This window comes from Apium graveolens, chromosome 3, assembly GCF_009905375.1.
Source record: "Apium graveolens cultivar Ventura chromosome 3, ASM990537v1, whole genome shotgun sequence".
In the NCBI taxonomy this organism is placed as follows: Eukaryota; Viridiplantae; Streptophyta; class Magnoliopsida; order Apiales; family Apiaceae; genus Apium; species Apium graveolens.
Window position 1 is genome coordinate 271,816,692 of NC_133649.1, and position 7,252 is coordinate 271,823,943.

At 37.0% G+C, this 7,252-nt stretch overlaps 1 non-coding gene across 1 annotated transcript; it reads left to right on the top strand.

The window, feature by feature from the left end:
- The first annotated feature begins 219 nt into the window (after positions 1-219).
- Positions 220-326, top strand: LOC141715372 (small nucleolar RNA R71). The gene has a single exon (XR_012572137.1). It is a non-coding gene; the product is annotated as a small nucleolar RNA R71 (small nucleolar RNA).
- The last annotated feature ends 6,926 nt before the right edge of the window (positions 327-7,252 follow it).

Here is a 7,252-nt window from a genome sequence, read left to right on the forward strand (position 1 = left end):
ATAGTTGTAGCTGTATCCACTTCAAGAACTCCTGCTACCTTGGCCTGTGGACATCTCTGGGTTGGATACTGATATTCGTTAGCATCCATCAGTTCAATTAGATCATAAGCTTCCTCATAGCTCTTTGCCCATAATGCTCCACCTGCTGCTGCATCGAGCATGGGTCTGGACTGTGCTCCCAACCCATTGTAGAAATAATTGATGATCATCCAATCAGGCATTCCATGGTGATGACACTTCCTAAGCATCTCCTTGTAGCGCTCCCAAGCTTCATATGAAGATTCTCCTGATTGCTGCGCAAATTGAGTAAGAGCATTCCTGATTGCAGCTGTCTTTGCCATAGGGAAGAATTTAGTAAGAAACTTCTGAGCAAGATCTTCCCAAGTAGTAATCGAACCAGCTGGTAGAGAGTGTAACCAGCTCTTAGCCTTGTCCCTCAAAGAGAATGGGAATAGTCTCAGCTTTACAGCATCTTCAGAAACACTGTTGAACCTGAAGGTGTCGCAGATCTCTATGAAATCCCTAATGTATGTATTGGGATCTTCCGTTAAAGAACGCCCAAACTGAACTGAAGTCTGTACCCATTGAATTATGCCAGGCTTGATCTCAATGGTATTAGCTGTGATAGCTGGCCGGACAATGCTAGATTGAATGTCATTGATCTTGGGTTAAGAAAAATCCATTAAGGCTCTCGTTCGTGCTGCTGGATCTCCCATTGTAATGAGTACCTGAAACATAAACAAATAAACCGTGAAAGTAAAAGAATCCGAGTCAGTGTACTTTAACGACCACTGATGACAAGCACATGAACTAAAAATTAACACCGAGTCCCCGGCAGCGGCGCCAAAAACTTGTTAGGGCGAAAACACGCGCTAATATTCACGCAAGTATACGCGTTCGCAAGTAGTATAAGATATAAATCAGATTCGTTCCCACAGAGACTGGTTTAGGTTAAGTTCAATTTATGCACCTATGCAACAATGTATTGTTATCGCTCAATGCTAAGACAAATAACAAATTGGGTTTTGATTAAACTAAGAGATTATACTAAATAATATTAACTAAGAGAATTGAGGTTGAATTACTATATATGACAAATATGGGATTCTAACTTCATTAAATACTTCATTCAATAGCCTTTTCGTTCTTAACCTTAGCATGTGATGGTGATGACACTAATCAGCTAACACGAAACTGATAAACGCCAACTTTCATTGCACGAGTACCATTCTACCAGACATCCGCAAAAGAGATAGAAGCTGAATATGCACCAATTATATTAAGACCCTACATGTCTATAGAATTTGACAACATAACGGTTTAAGCACAAGTTATATATCTTGATTACACAGGGCAAGTAAAACGGTTAGAGTTACCTACGAATCATGCATACACATCATGAACCTATGCTAGCATGGCAAGTTCTAAACCTCTATATTCATTGTCGCTTCAATAGAGATTAACATGCTATCTTATATGTTAGCTACGCATATAAGACGAATAAGCACAACCAATACTAGGATATCAATCAATCACCACACACCAAGATATCGAAACAATTATTTATTGAAATCCATAAGTAAATCCGCTAGAACCCCATGATAATGATTAGCCCATAATAGAACTCATCGTCACAATGGGTTCGTATGAAAGCATGGTATAAAACAAGGTCTTAATAAATTGAATAATAATTAAAGTACGAATAAACAAGATCTTGGTTCAACAAGATCGAAAATGAGCATCCAAAGTTACAACTTATTCAAAGAATCACAAGTTGAAAACAAGATCCTCTTTTTCGGAGTTGTTCTGTGCTTCTAGGTCTTCTCCTTGGTATTCTAATCTTCCCGGATGATGAAAACCCTTTTTTTAAGTATATATACGCCCCTAGTGGACCTGGACCCTTAAAATCGTCAAATTCCACTCAAAAAAGGAATTTTCAGCGAAATCAGCGACCAGCCGCGCCCTGAGCGGCCGCTCAGCTCTCCTGAGCGGGCGCTCAGCTCTTGGGCGGCCGCTCAGCTCAGAGCTGAGCGGGCGCTCAGCTATTGACTGGGAAAATTTCTAATGAATCTTGTTTTGGCCATAACTTGAGTTCTACTCGTCAAAATTAGGCGATTCAACTGCCCACGCGAAGCTAACGAGATTCTCTACAACTTGACAATGGCCTTGGCTTCCAATTCTGATCACTTTTCATTATATTTCCTTTAAAAGCTCTTTTCTTCATTTAACTGATACCTGAAATGCAATAACATAAAACACATCAAAATACCAATAACTTGAGTCCAAAACACCAATTTAAGCTTGTAATAAAGCATTCCAAGTGGATATAAAATCCACTTATCATCTTGCAATCACTTTCGAGTTTGTTCTAGCAGTTTGTTGTGAACTTTCACATGAATAAGCTGAATGTCAGCCTGCCTGAACTCCACAACATGTTGAAGACTGCGGAATCGAATTTTCCCCCCTAAGAAGAGTTCTGTTCTTCTAATTGGTGAAGGTTCCAATCCTAAGAAAAGGAAGAAGAACCCTTCCAAGAAGAAGAAAGTAGGTGAGAAAAAGCCGGTTCCACCAAAAGCTGAAGACCCCAAGAGCAAAGCTGTTTGCTTCACTGTAACAAGGTGGGGCACTGGAAGAGGAACTACAAGGTTTACCTTGCAGAATTGAAGAAGAAGAAGGGTAGTGAGACTACCGCTTCTGATTCAGGTATGTTCATGATCGAAGTTAATATGTCACTAAGTCAATTTTCTACTTGGGTATTAGATACCGCCTTGTGGTTCTCATATTTGCAATTCGTTGCAGGGACTAAAGGGAAGTAGGACTCTTGAAGAAGATGAGGTGATTCTACGTATGGGCAATGGAGCAAGGGTTGCCGCCATATCTTTAGGATCATTTAGTTTACATATGCCTACGGGCAAGACTATTATTTTGAATAATTGTTATTACGTTCCCTCTATTGTGAGGAATATTATTTCTATTCATATGTTGGGTTTGGATGGTTTTTCATTTACTATTAAGAATAATGAATGTTCTATTCTTAGAGATAATGTTCTTTATGGACGTGGTACTTTAAATAATGGTCTGTATGTATGTGACGTAGAGCATAATTTACTTCAGATTGAACAAACTAATAAAAGAAAAAGGGATGATGAAAATCTCACTTTCTTGTGGCACTGCAGACTTGGTCATATTAGTGAAAATAGACTGCGGACATTGCATAAGGAAGGGTTACTTGACCCCTTTGATTTTGAATCATATCCTACATGTGAGTCTTGTCTATTGGCTAAAATGACCAAATCTCCATTTAGTGGACATGGAGAGAGGGCTGCAGATTTGCTAGGATTGGTACACACAGATGTATGTGGACCAATGTCTACGCAAGCCATGGGTGGATTTTCATACTTCATTACTTTCATAGATGATCGATCTAGATTCAGATATGTGTATTTGATGAAACACAAGTCTGAAGCCTTTGAAAAGTTCAAAGAATATAAGCATGAAGTGGAGAAACAAACCAAACATAGTATTATAACTCTTCGATCAGATCGAGGTGGTGAATACTTGAATGAAGAGTTTCTAGATCATCTCAAAGAAAATGGTATAGTCTCCCAGTGGACTCCTCCATATACTCCACAGTTGTATGGGGTATCTGAAAGGAGAAATCGAACTTTGTTAGACATGGTTCGGTCCATGATGAGCTATGCGAATCTTCCAGTATTCCTATGGGGTTATGCATTGGAAACCTCAGCATATTTACTGAATAAGGTGTTTTCCAAATCTGTTCCTCAAACTCCATATGAGATATGAAAAGAAAGGAAATCGAGTCTTAAACACATTAAGATTTGGGGATGTCCAGCTTATGTCAAGAAAGTTGACCCAGATAAGCTGGAATCTCGATCCGTAAAATATAATTTTGTGGGATATCCTAAAGAGACTTTAGGGTATTACTTTTATACCGATCATCGGGTGTTTGTCTCCAGACATGCTACCTTCTTGGAAAAGGAGTTTATCCTTGAAGGAAATAGTGGGAGAAAAATTGAACTTGATGAAGTTTAAGAAGCACAAACTACTACGGATCAAGTGGAAACACCTGTTCAGACTGAACAACCTTCTGTGGAACAGCCCATTCGTAGGTCAGGGAGAGTGTCTCGCCAACCTGAGAGGTATTATGGCCTTCTTATTGAGAATGACAATGAGTTGTCAATCATTGATGATGACGACCCTGTGACCTATAATGAGGCTATGAGTAGTGTTGACTCATAGAAATGGCATAGTGCCATGAAATCCGAAATGGAATCTATATATACCAACTAAGTATGGACTCTGGTTGAGGCGCCTGAAGGTGTTAAGCCTATTGGGTGCAAGTGGGTATACAAAAGAAAGATTGGAGCAGATGGCCAGGTGGAGACCTATAAGGCCAGGCTCGTGGCAAAAGGATTTAGACAAAGGCAAGGGATTGACTTTAATAAAACTTTTTCACCAGTAGCCCTGTTAAAATCAATTCGTATTTTTCTTGCGATTGCTGCTTACTACGACTATGAGATCTGGCAAATGGACGTGAAAACGGCCTTCCTCAATGGGAAACTTGAAGAGGAAGTGTATATAACACAGCCAGAGGGTTTCTTTCCAAGGGAAATGAACACCTAGTGTGTAAGCTATTGTGAACCATATATGGTTTAAAGCAAGCTTCTCGTAGATGGAACATCCGTTTCGATGAGACAATCAAAGAGTTTGGTTTTATCAAAAACATAGATGAACCATGTGTCTACAAAAAGGTTAGTGGGAGCGCGGTAAAATTTCTTGTATTTTATTGAAAGAGAAGACGTCAAGAGAGTTGACACACATAACAACGTAGCACACCCACTCACAAAGCCACTTTCTCAAAGTCACTTTGATCATCATAAAGACAAGATGGGTATTAGATACCAGAGTGATTGGCTTTAGTACAAGTGGGAGATTGAAAGAGATATATCCTAATTCCAATCATGTATGATGATTTAGGAATAACTTTTATGTAATCTGTTTTGATTTCATTGATATTAATAAAATATTTATTTTGGTTTTATTGCGGGCTTTATCTATTTAAGTGTTTAAATAAGATATATCATAGTTTAGAGTAAAGCTTTTTATGGATTATGATGAGATCATAATAATGAGACCTAAAAGATGATAACTCTAAACTTAAATATTTCCTGGTCATAGGATTACTAACTGGTAATTAGTAATCCGCAAAAATCGGTACATAATGCTTGCTTCATTATGAAGGATATATGTTCTCATAGACATTTGTGTGGTGACACTATAGCTAGTATGTAGGTGCTTATTATAGAATAAGTTCACTGAACATGACTCACACAGCTGAACAACTGATGGAGTTCACTCACGTGTCAACAGTTGTTCACATAGTGATAGTTGTACAAGTATCCTTAGACTTGAGGTCATTATAGTCATCTTGTGTACACTGAACTATGCTTTGGTTTAGTTTTTAGTCTCCAGGGACAATTATAAGGGCTCTACTGGGTATAGGAATTTGTACATGAAAATAGTGTATGATCAATAAAGGATCTACCCCTTCCAGTGAAGGAAGAGAATTTTCAATGCTGATCCACTTATGCTAGTTCAGGAATCTCTAGCCAGAGTGAATGAAATTAGAAAGGAGTTTCTAATTTACATTAAATAGAACTAAGCATAGTGAATGGGAAAGCAAATGATTAAATAAGATAGGCTTGACACAAGTTCCATGCCTTGTATTTAATCGTGACATTGCAGGGTAGAAGGAATTGATTGTACGGTAACTACTCACTGAATAGGTTCTTGGTATTCTAAGCAGTGAATTCGTATTATCCGGATAGTCGCGATATGCTGAGAAGTATCTCTCACGATGTAGAATAAATATGATTAATTTATTAATCAATCATATTTAATGAATTAGAGAATTTATATAAATAATGATAAAATAGTTTTAATTATTATTTATTTCTACTACCGGCTTAATATTGAACCTACAGGGTCACACCATAAAAGAGAATGATTTAATGGTGGAGGAATTAATTAATAATGGCTGGTAATTATTTATTTGTGAAATAAATAATTAATTAGCAAATTTAATAATTGATTAAATGAGGTTTAAATAATTATAAATTAATTAAGAAAAATTCTTAATATTATTAATTAAGAATTTAATTTTGGAAATTAAATCAAGTGAAAGAATTATTTTTCTAAAGTATTTAGAAAAAGGGATTAATGATTAAAATATGTTTTAATTATTAGTTAATTGGTTAATAAGAATAATCAATTAAAGGGTTAATAATAATAATATTTTATGGAAAATTTTCAGCTAAAAATTTTGCCTATAAATATACTATTATAAACCCTATTTGCCTCAACCCAAAAAAATACAAACCCTAATTCTAAAGTAGAAAATAGAGGGAGCCAACTAATTCTCTCAACCTCTTCCTCCTCCATCACATTGTACTCTTGGTGGATACCGGCGGAGTGCTTCACACTTGAGGAGCAGCTGCTAGGGATCTCCGCTCGTCGCTCTTGGATCGCTTTTAAAGGGTAGAAACGATCCCATATGATTTAATCACGATTTGTATGCTATTATATGGATTTTATATCAAGAAAATTGTTTTTCCATGCTTCCGTGTTGATTAAAATCCTACATATCCTACCACCAAATACTTCAAACACTTCTAAATTCCTAAGCAATGTGTCATGGCCAACAAAAAGCTTATCATGACTCTGGAGACTGAGTTGAAAACTAAAAGGAACAAGGCTTTTGAAGATGAGGATATGATAAAGCTGTTGAAAATATATCTGAGTGATGCTGAAGCCAATTTTCCTAAATCTCAAATCAACAAGGATAATTTGGATGATGATGAGCAGAAAAAAGATGATCAAAATCCTTCTGACTCAAATCCAAGTCAATCTATTAAGCCATCTGGCAGCAAGTGTGGAGAGAAAAAGAAGGAGGATGATAAGAAAAATGATGAGAAGAAGAGAGCAAGTGAGAGATGTAGTAAGAGAAGACATGATGGTTCAGAATCACAACAAACCCTAAAGAAGACATGATGGTTCAAAACCACAACAAACCCTAAAAATCCAAATAGCTCTAGCTCAACCTCTAGACAAAACTTCTGTATCAACAACCTCAATTAACAAACCACTCCCAACATCTAAGCCAAATTTTTTAAACAAACAAACAACCAACTCTTTCCTAAAAATTCCATCACCACAAGCCAAACAAGTCTCA